This window comes from Bradysia coprophila (genome assembly GCF_014529535.1).
Source record: "Bradysia coprophila strain Holo2 chromosome X unlocalized genomic scaffold, BU_Bcop_v1 contig_173, whole genome shotgun sequence".
Taxonomy (NCBI): domain Eukaryota; kingdom Metazoa; phylum Arthropoda; class Insecta; order Diptera; family Sciaridae; genus Bradysia; species Bradysia coprophila.
The window spans coordinates 3,748,817-3,759,612 of NW_023503302.1; positions in this window are offsets into that span (position 1 = coordinate 3,748,817).

Consider the following 10,796-nt stretch of genomic DNA (forward strand, 5'->3'; position numbering starts at 1 on the left):
ACTGAATTCTGAACAGACTTTTACTGTATACTTGAATACTCGATCTAAACTCGAATTGAAAATTGCAAAGGTTCTGCTAAAAGAATTAAAAATTCGTTAAATTCAAATTGAAACAAATGAACCCAACGAATTTGTATGTATTTGAACGAAGGGGTAACATGTGCAAAGAATAAAAAATTCAATATGTTTGAGTTTGCCCACAGGTCTGGCTTTCTAAGCAAAAAATCAGGTTGAAAGCTGTTCGTTCAATCGGATTCGCTGCTCGTTAACTCAGCATGACTCTTGCCTGTACGAAGGAAGTGCCTGATATCATTAGCCTTCAAATATATTAATGCTAGAAGCAGTGCTATGTCATCATCTTGTAGGATACTGATTACTCTTAAGTTAAATATACCGTTTTTACATTCAGTTACTTAATGCAATCAAAACAAACGAACAATTTGAACGTTCCTCTCTCTAATCTTATACTTTCGAGCAACATCGTTTGTTGTTGATTCTTTTGCCAAAGTCGTCGTACATTTCGTATTGAAAGTATATTTATTCAGCTAATAGCCAAAAGATGCTCTCAGTCTTCAACTAAGTGCTTGCGAACTTAAATGTGCTGTTACCCATTGATCTGTTACTGAACACAGTCGAAAAGAAAATATGAAGACGACTTTATTACTGACGACACTATTCGTATCGGTGTGGATGTGTGGTAAGTTAATCTCGAGGGTACTTTTTTTGCAATTGACCCATTGAGGAATCAAAGTGATTCATTTCTGTGAACTAGAATAAATTAGTGATTTTGAACTGAGAAAAAGATTTTTGACTATGAAAGTATTGCGTTGTTTGAATGGCAATATTTTCTTTGCTTTTTGTTTCCAGTTCTATCAATTCAATTTTATTGCATTTATGAGTATTTCTTATCTGGCTCTTAAAAAAACAATTCTGAAATTAATGCGTCGAAAAAGATGCTGAATAGTTTCTAAGAAATCGATGACTCTCTTTATCTCTTCGGACTTTTTTTTTCCTATTAGTCTTTTTTGACCCTAGAGTTCATTGCGATTAGTATTCGCTTTAAAATTTCTGGTACCCACATAAGGAGCTTGGATGGATGTAGTAGCTTTTTGCGATCGAAATTTGAATTTTGTTTTATTTTTGTTAACAGCTGGCTCTGAACACAGATTGCTTAATTCACAACGTCACAGACGATCCATTTCTGAGTCGACAAGGTTTCACATCCAGCACCCCATTATGTGTACCGGGAACGAAATGGAAAAAAAATTGTAATAATTGCTGGTGTCTAGCCACTGGTGCCGTGGCATGTACACTCTTACAATGTCCAAATTTCACGATAATAAACAACGGCAATGGCAGACGTACAGTTTCCCTAAATTCCATTCACGAGAACAATGGCAAACATTCTCGAGCACGACGCGCGGATGATGACGATGACACTAGTAGTTGCGTTCCTGGAGCGACATGGCAACGAGGTTGTAATATGTGTTGGTGTACAGACGCTGGCAAAATTGCATGTACAATAATGAACTGCACTCATGTTGGTGATATAGTGAGGCCATCGAATGCGGCGATAAACAACCGACAAAGGCGATCAACTCGATCAACTACAAACAATGTGTCGGAAGAGAAGCCTTGTAAGAATGGAACCACATGGTACAGGAAATGCAATTCGTGTCGTTGTTTCAATGGTCATGCGGCTTGTACACGCATGAGATGCCGTGATGATTAGGAAATAAAATAAATAAATTTTAGCGCTCGCATGATGCGTTGCGTATTTTTCATATGTGTGCATTATGACCAAAAGGGACTTCCTGATTCAATCAATTCTGTAATTGAGTAATATCCATGGTCTAAGAGCATCTTTGGCCACACTGACAAATGAAATGTGTTCTTGGCGAGTCGTTGTGTCCTTAAAAAACCCTCGAACCCCTCAGAATTAGTACAGGAACTTACTTACAAGCCGATAAAACAAACCAAACCTTTTATACAGTTTCGATTCTATGTCAAACGTAGTGTTATTACCCCCTTGAGCGTTAAGAATTGATCATTGTGTAGCGATAATGAAATCTAGAGATGTCATTACAAGATGTTGTGGCTAATGTAATGTCCCATCATCACTCATAGGCACTTCAAGCATGTGTGGTACTCTAAATAGGGTACTGAAACTTGACAGTGTGTCACACAACTGTAAGACACTGCAAAAACATTCCCATGTGACCACTATGATCACTTTTGCTTGAAGTGCGTTGGCTGCACAGATTTTTATTAACAGCTGGTCATTTGTGCGCACGGTGTACTGTACACTATGATGCAACAAATGTTTTTGGAACTAAACTCAAATTTTACTTCGAGAGTAAAGCACAGTTCAAATTTGTACGTGTGACCAAAGTTCTGAAAGAACAGGTTAAGACAACCACGAAGGCGGGTGACACCAAATTTTATAAACAGATGGTGTGAGAAATCAACTTGAATAAAATATTTCTCTTCAAAATTCAGACTTTTGTTTTTGTTAAGTTCCATTTTACATGTAAACTTCGCAGCCGCAGAGTTCCTGTTCTTTCAGAACCTTGCGTGTGACACCGAGACCAGTTAAGTTCAACTAAAGTTACCTTAAAAACTTCTACTCTCTAAAACAATTCCCATTTCTCTGTACTTTTCAAAAATAATGACAAACATAATGTGAACACACTGTTTGACATTCATGCCGCCAACTTCAGCGTCCTCTATTTTTGTATGCAACATAACCCCCTAAACGAAACGTCTGTCACTAATATTCTCAAAATGTCAGTAAAAGAAGTGTTTTCTCTATGGATTTTTTGTGATTGAATAAAAGTGGATTTAATCCCACTTGTTTCGTGCAAATAAACAAAATCGCAGGCGGAAAAATGTCGGAGAAATTGAACGGTTGTGTTTGGACAAATGAAGCCGTCACCTTGCTACTTTCACTTTACCTCAGGGAAAAGCAGCAGGATCGACCCGTTAAATTAAAGAAAAAGGAAATATGGAAGAGTATATGTGCGGAATTGTGGTCCCGTGGACTGATGTGTTCGTGGCAGGAGTGCGACAAAAAGTACAGGAATCTGAAGCAAACATTTGTGCGAAATCTGAAGCAAGCAGGTAAAAAAGAGTGTCGTTGGTTATTTTTTCCAATTATGCTAGAAATCAACAAACACGAACCGTTCGTCAACGAAATGGTCGGCAATGCATTTGCCAACAATGTCAGTTCAAGCAATACCAGCACCAGCGACTACGAAAACGACGAAAGTTCCTCGGACGAAACCAAAATGATGAACATCCCGTCGCCCGTACCGCACGATTTCTCCATGAATCCATTAAACATTCCATTGCATCACATCCATCAACCACCGCCGATTCGACCATTCCACGAATATGCATCAACCGGACGGTCCACCGTGCATCATCCGGTTGTGATGAAACGTCCATCCAAATCGCCATCACCGCCACAAAATTCACCACAAAATTCGTCACCATTTCTATCACCGAAAACGGAGCGTGACGATTCATTTGAATTGTCCCAAAGTAAAAAATTCAAAACGGTAATGGTCGATTCCAGCGAACCGCCGGAATGGTTTAAAGTGTTCATGATGGAATATCATCGCAGTGAAAATCGTAAATTTCAACAAATCAAAGAATTGTGCGAATCTATCAATCGTAAGAATGAAATAGAAGATCAACGTAATGCCATTCTGAATGAAAAGAATGATCTTCTCAAAAATCTAATAGACTATATGAGTACCAAATAAATGTCTGAACGTGTAGTAGGTTACGATCTGTTTTTTGTTTGTTTGTTTTTTTTTTAATAATTTTTTTCTTCTAATTTATTTCTTTGTATTTATCGAATTGAAACAAAAACAAATTAATTAGAGGACTCAGTCAAGTCAGAATATGTGTTTGTGTTTCCTATACATTGCATAAGCAAAACAAAAACCTCTAAATTTATTGATAAGAATAACAAAACAAGAACTGTGTTCATTCCATGCAAATGTCCCACTCGAATAGTTTTGCATTCTGGAGCTAAACTAGTATATTAGTCGCTAGTAATCAGAACAATTACTGATTTGTCACTCTCGTTTACGGAAAAGAACATCGTAAGAGTGGGACATTCGCATGTGGGATGACTATCTAAACAAAATGAAAAGAAAAACTACGTTAGGCAGTTGAGTGTTAATCTGTCCGATGGTTTGCCGGTCGGGAAGATCAGGGGTCAATAAAAAAAGTTGTTATCGTCGATAGATACCTACCACAGAATCATTTTATATAAAAACATTTTTGAGAAGAAGTTAACGGATGCAGCGAATCAATCAAAGAGTGTTTAAGGAGTAGAGTTCAATTTTTGATCAGTTGAATTTAACTTGTTTCGGGATAGCACGTCAAAATGAGCGAAATATCGAATAAATTTAAAAGAAACTTTACTCTCGATTTTTTTTTTCATTAGATAGCTGACCCCGAGGCAAGTTAAATTTAACTGGTCTTCGATCTCCTTAAACACCCAATGAAGAAGACCCAATTTTCGTTCGAGGCCACTTGCACATAATCACATTAACAAGGCCCAAAAGAATTTCTGTTCTCTTCACAGAGATGAACGAGTTCAAAACCAATCGAACTCGAACCACTGATGTATCAAAACGTTCTGTGTCTTGAACATCATAAGGATTCAGTAATTATGCCATAGCTCATATGCACCATATTTGACAAGGGAAACAAGCACTGGTATGGGTATGGAAATTAATAAGATCAATAGATCCCAGAAACTCTTCTTACTTGAAAGCATTTTTTTTCTTGATTCAAAAATGTTATTGCAAAAGTAAATTTGTTTCTAGATTTTTTTAGGGAGACAAAAATAAATTTTCTGAAAATAATATTTTTTCAGTTCTAAACGTCGTCGAAGGTTGACACTTCCTTTATATCGATATGACAAACTGCAATCCTCAAATCTATTTCGAGTAGTGAATTAGCTTATTTTAACAATTTTAAGATTCCATTTTCACTAGGAAAATTATTACATTGAAAAACATTTTTGGTATCTAGTGCTGATAACAAGTTTTAACAGACAGAAAGACTTCTTGACCGAATCATCGTACACTCAACAGGTTGTTTGACAGTGACAGAAACGGAGAGTGAGCTAAAAATGAAACAGTGTGGACATCACTCAACGGGACTGATGTAATTTGTAATCCCGGGTGAAAACAGAATCCTTAAACTGTCGAAATGAGCAGTCGCACTCTTCAGATTTTATTGTATTTTGAGTGGAGATGTTGCTCATTTCGACACTTCAAGGAATTCTTTTCAATTAATAAATTTTCGAAGAAAGATATTTGACTGGTAGAAAATGCCCCCAGTGGTCTTGCAAAGCAATGTAAATGAAACGTAGTGAATTGAATCATTAATTGTAAGATCACTTGAAAGTATAGAAATATATTCACTAATTAAAATTCAGAAATGAATTACACCGCAAGTCTGTTCCTAAAATTTAACTTGATGGAAGATTCTAGTAATTACTTCAACTGATGAAATTAAGTGGCAACTGTTTGCTTTAGTAGGCTTTTTCACTTAGTAGTAAATTTACCTACTGGCAGTCTGAGCCTCTAAATATGGATCTCATCTGGGGTTTTAGAAATTTCCATTAGAAAGTGATTAAGTGGTCATACTGTTCTCATAAATTCTCCTTATCTCAAAAACATTGAACAACCTAAATTGTAGACTCAACTCACAACTGACCTAATTAATTTCGGGAAATTGAGTACGGGGAAGAACATTTGCAATGTTTCTATGTCAGCTTTTTTTCGTTAAAGTGTCGTATGTGGCGGTGGTACCATCTCTGGACATGTACCAGTAGTCGAACACCTAGGTTCTTCTATTGCTTCAAAAGACTGTACTATTTACCTCAACTCCTCTTTGAGTTATGAACACACGACGTCGATTTTGTTAGCGTAATAATAAGATCTGAGAAATATGAGCTGAGCGTGTAATTGGTATTGTTCAGGTAATGTAAAATTAGACATTCGATCGAAAGTTCAAATTGTGGTCTCATAAGAGTGAGTCTACACTGTTCCAACGAAGCGCCTAGATCAAAAGAAAAGAATTTCGATTGGACTAGGTATTTATTGGAGTTTTCGTTCTGTTTTAATTTTAATTTTTTATTTAAATTGAGTATTTCGTTGTGCCACCAAGTACAATTATACCGCACATGTGTACAAATTTGAAAATGAAAAATTCAAACATATTTATAACAAAAAGAAATGAAAAACAAAATAAAAAAAGAACAAAAATGGAACATAATAAAAACCTATCTATGTTTGTATAAAAAATAAAATCAATTGTTTTAATCGGACGGATGTCAATGCGTAAAGGTCATCAATCACGGAGCGCCTAATCAACATCTAAAGTATATGTTTCGTCTCAGCAATTATCAAGTGTACAGATGGTTAGATATTGAATACAAAATCTATTCGAACATCCGCTTTAAAAATCGGCCAAGAAAAGCTGTTGAACTGACTAAAAGTATGTGAACAATACTGCAAGTTGTGCTGTGTGCTTAATATCGTTTGAAATATTATGGTTTTTGTTCGGCAAATCTTTGAGGATTGCTATTTTGGTCGATTAAAAAAAGTCCTTTCAGAAAACTGCTAAAGATAGATCTCATAGTGTTTGGACAAAACATAGGAAATCCAATCCAGAAAGATTTGTCTGCTAACAATAAACACTTTGAGAAGAGATGCGAAATGGTTATTTTTGACATCGAATGCAAATACTTTTTTAGACTCTAGTTGTGTAATTATGTCATGATTCCGCACATGTGAGTCTAATAAAATACTTTCGAGGTTCATAAAATGAGTTATGCAACAGAGGCGTCTAAAGTTTGCAAATTTTGCATATTATATGATGCTGAATTTCCGGAGGCGAGTGCTGGAATTGAATTCGCTAAACAAGACTTTTAGCTTAAGTTTGGAACAACGTTTTTCATAAACGACATGAGAAATAAGCGATGAAGTCGCGTTATTTCAACAAGACTAGTTATGATAAAAAGAAATTTTTTCGTACAAATTCAGTAACAATAAGACATTTTCCTCTCACTATCATGAAAGAAATGTGATGGTAAGACCTTACTTAGTTCAATTGTTTCCAATGTAGAAGTTTTACAAAGAAATTTAAAGTTATGTTTCCGGCTCTTCTAATATCCCACCGATTCATGAGTCAGTCCAAAAACCGTTTAAATGGAAATGTGACGCAAGTCTTTGTGCCTTTACTTGTGCCGTCTGAACTAAAAAAATTTAATAAAGAAAATTTTAGCGGAAACATTTGCGTCACAAGTGAAAGATGTTGATGAAACCACTATTCAGGAAACCTTCAGGACTTTGTGATTCTATTCAAGTAAATCAGCCATCATAATTACCATTTTATTAGATTGCGCCCTTGTTTGATTTTTTTTGTCAAGTGTAAGCGTCGCAATCACACAATGTTCCAAACAATTACGTAAGTTACTTTATTATTCAGTGAGGAAAACCATTTTTTCTTGTGAAACACTGCGTCCATATGACAGATAATCTATTGTAATCTGCCATTTGTTAACGTAATTTAGAAGTCAATTCAAGTGTCACTTTTGCCATTTAACGGTTTTAGACTGATTACGGAAACAGTGGGCATTTACATCCTCAGTAATAGTTTGTCTGGTGCTTTCATGTGGTGTTTTAGGACCCAAAATTCACTTTAATAATGAGAAATAATTAAGGAATTCCAGTCTTAGATAATTATAAAATCAGTTCGAATCAGAATGGCCAATTGTATTTTAGGATATCGCTTAAGATGTTGGTAAGTAGTCTATGTTTGAAATTCACATTAAATAGATTAAATATTAAATGTTAAGAAAAGCTTCCGTTATAAAATAAGTTTGAGATTACAAATGTCATTGATCGATATGAACGACATCTCATTGCATCAACAATATGGCCAACGCACTTCAAGCAAAAGTGCTATTAATGACAGCTGCCAAATAGAGTACTACTTTGTATGAAAAAAGTGTCCGAATTTTTTTACAGTGCCAAAATTTGTTCTATACACTGTCCAGTTTCAATACCCTATTTAGAGAACCACTCATGCTTGAAGTGCGTTGATATAGCCAATATAAACTGTTCTTGAATAAAATCTTTGAAAATAGCTGAACATAAAGCCATTCTCATGTGTGTACGACGTACACCTTGAATGTTATTTGGAAATTATTTCAAAAATTTCTCAAAATGCAACCATTTGAAAAAAGTGTTTTAAATGGATATAATGAAGAGACGCAGACTCGCCTTAAAAATAATTTATTTCATTGTTAAGAGGCTCAAAACCGCATTTTAAAGTCGTGTTAAAATAACAATTTTGATTTTATGCTATGCGCACTGTTGGCATTAAACTACGAAAAATCGCAAAAATTTATTAGTAACGTTTCGTATAATGCATAAAGGTACAAAAACAAAACATATCGGTCGCATACACACTGTGCTTACCATCACTCTTTTCAAGAAAAAAAAAAACATTTTATCACTCATCCGATAGAAGGAAATTATATGGTGGGAAAAACTTAAAACAGTAACTTTTATACCCATTCATTTACCACGAGTGCTGCATCATGAATTTTGAATAAATTTTCAGTTGGAAGTGAGCACCGATTGAATCAGTATAGTAAAATTGAATCGAGAAAAAAAAAACACACGTGAAATTTAGTGATCATTGTCAAGAGTGCAAAATATAATTTGTGTTGCTGGAGTGTTTTGTCTTCCACAAACCGTATCAGTTGCAAGGCACGCGTAAATATCAAATTATTTAATTTGAAGAAGAACTTCTTTTTCTTTTTCTTTTTCACTTTACGCACAACGGAGCGACTTTGAATCTATATGGTTTAAATGAGAAGAGGAAATAAAATTGTAAACAGTGAAAGAATGTTTGCATCGTGTGTTAATTTTATAATAAAAAACCGTTTCACTTTTGCTTTTACATAAGGAGTTCAGTAATATATAAATGAAATGAAGATTATAGTTTTGTTGTGTTAATATTCATAAAATGCATTCGTTTTGTTCCTTTGTACTCTCGTTGGTGGTTATGAGATCGATTGAAATGATAATATTGTCAATCGAATTTCTCAATCAATTAACGTGTTCGAATTCAGTGGTCCCTTGCTATTCCACCGGATTGGTTCTATCTTTGGGAAAATTGATATCTATTCTAATAATCTTCATCTTAAAAAAGAATTAACGTAGGATTGATGGATCCCAATCCTTTTCCACAAAAATAAACTCTAGACAATTTAGTCTTCAGAAAAATGAATGATAAAACTAATGAAGTAAAAGATTTTTTATCGACCTGCTAAAAACATTTAGATCAATAAAAGTAAAAAAATAAATTTATGTTAGATGACACACTGGTCATCTGTGGAAGAAAGTTTAACAACACACTTGTGAGTTTGCTCTAATCTCAAGATTGTTCCCTCATACACTGTTACCTACTATTACCGCTTCTGCCAATCGGCAATTCACTCAACATTTTCATAAGAAGAATTTTAAGGCTTAGCTTCGAAAAACGTTCATACACTTTCTGTATCTGAAATTCTTAACAAATTCAAATATTTGGCGGGAATACAGAGTAAAAACGAATTCCATCATCAGAGTGAAAAAAAACTTCCCTCGCCAGATCCTTTATCACGCACAACAAGCGTTTTCAGCTAGCTATCGTACAGAGCACACGTAGGTGCATCAATATCAGATCGCCAAAAAACCTGGGCACCACATAATTCTCTTCAAAATTGGTAAAATGCAGGTCGTCTACCTTTTTTACAATAATTTTGACCTAACAACAAGAACATTACACAATACAGGAAGACTAAATTTATTAAAATTACACAAGCATCGATATCGACATTGTAGAACCCTGGATCTTTAAACCGGTATGAGATGATAAAATACCTAATCTTTATATGGTCATTCGTAACAAACAAATAATCGTAAGACTAGCCGGAGGCATCTTAGTTGAACATTTTTCTGAGAAATTTAATGATAGAATCACTGAACCACATGTAAAAAAACGAAAGTTCATTTCTCTTCCGATTTATCATTCATAGTCACTCAAAGTCATAGTCTACGGCTGTCTTGAATGCTTTATAGTGTTTGTAGAGTCGGAAAAACTGTTAAAGGCAACATTTTCCACTGCTGTTGTTTACGATGCAATGAATAATTGAATTCTTTGTCATCTTGCAAAACTTACAAACATTTTACTAAATCATTTTTACCTCTTAACTGGATTAAATCATAAGGCGTTTAGAGATTTGACTAAAATTTAAGATTTGATTGACGCAATGACATATTGTTGTACACTTACAATTAAAACAAGGAACCCTAGCTTTCATTGCTCAGTAAAAATGAAACGAATTGTCCTCTAGCAATTGACACATAGGCCACTCGTCAAACCTCTGTCAAAATATTTCGTTTTTTTTTTAATTTTTGCTCCTAAAAACCGTTTAATCTGTTACAGACGGCTGTCATCTGTTATCGACAACGACAAGAAGAATAAACGACAAGCTATAACTGATGAGGTCGTATATAGACAAAGCATGTTCAAAACAAATGAAGTAAAAGATTTCTGAAATCGATCTCTTAAAATCTTCGATAAAATGAAGTAATAGTTTGAATAGTAAATCTGTTAATATGCTTGTCGTCTGTGACAGGTTAAAACCTTGGTTGCTAGTCCTTGGTTATGTAGCCACTAACAATCAGCCAATAACATTTCACTCAGACTCC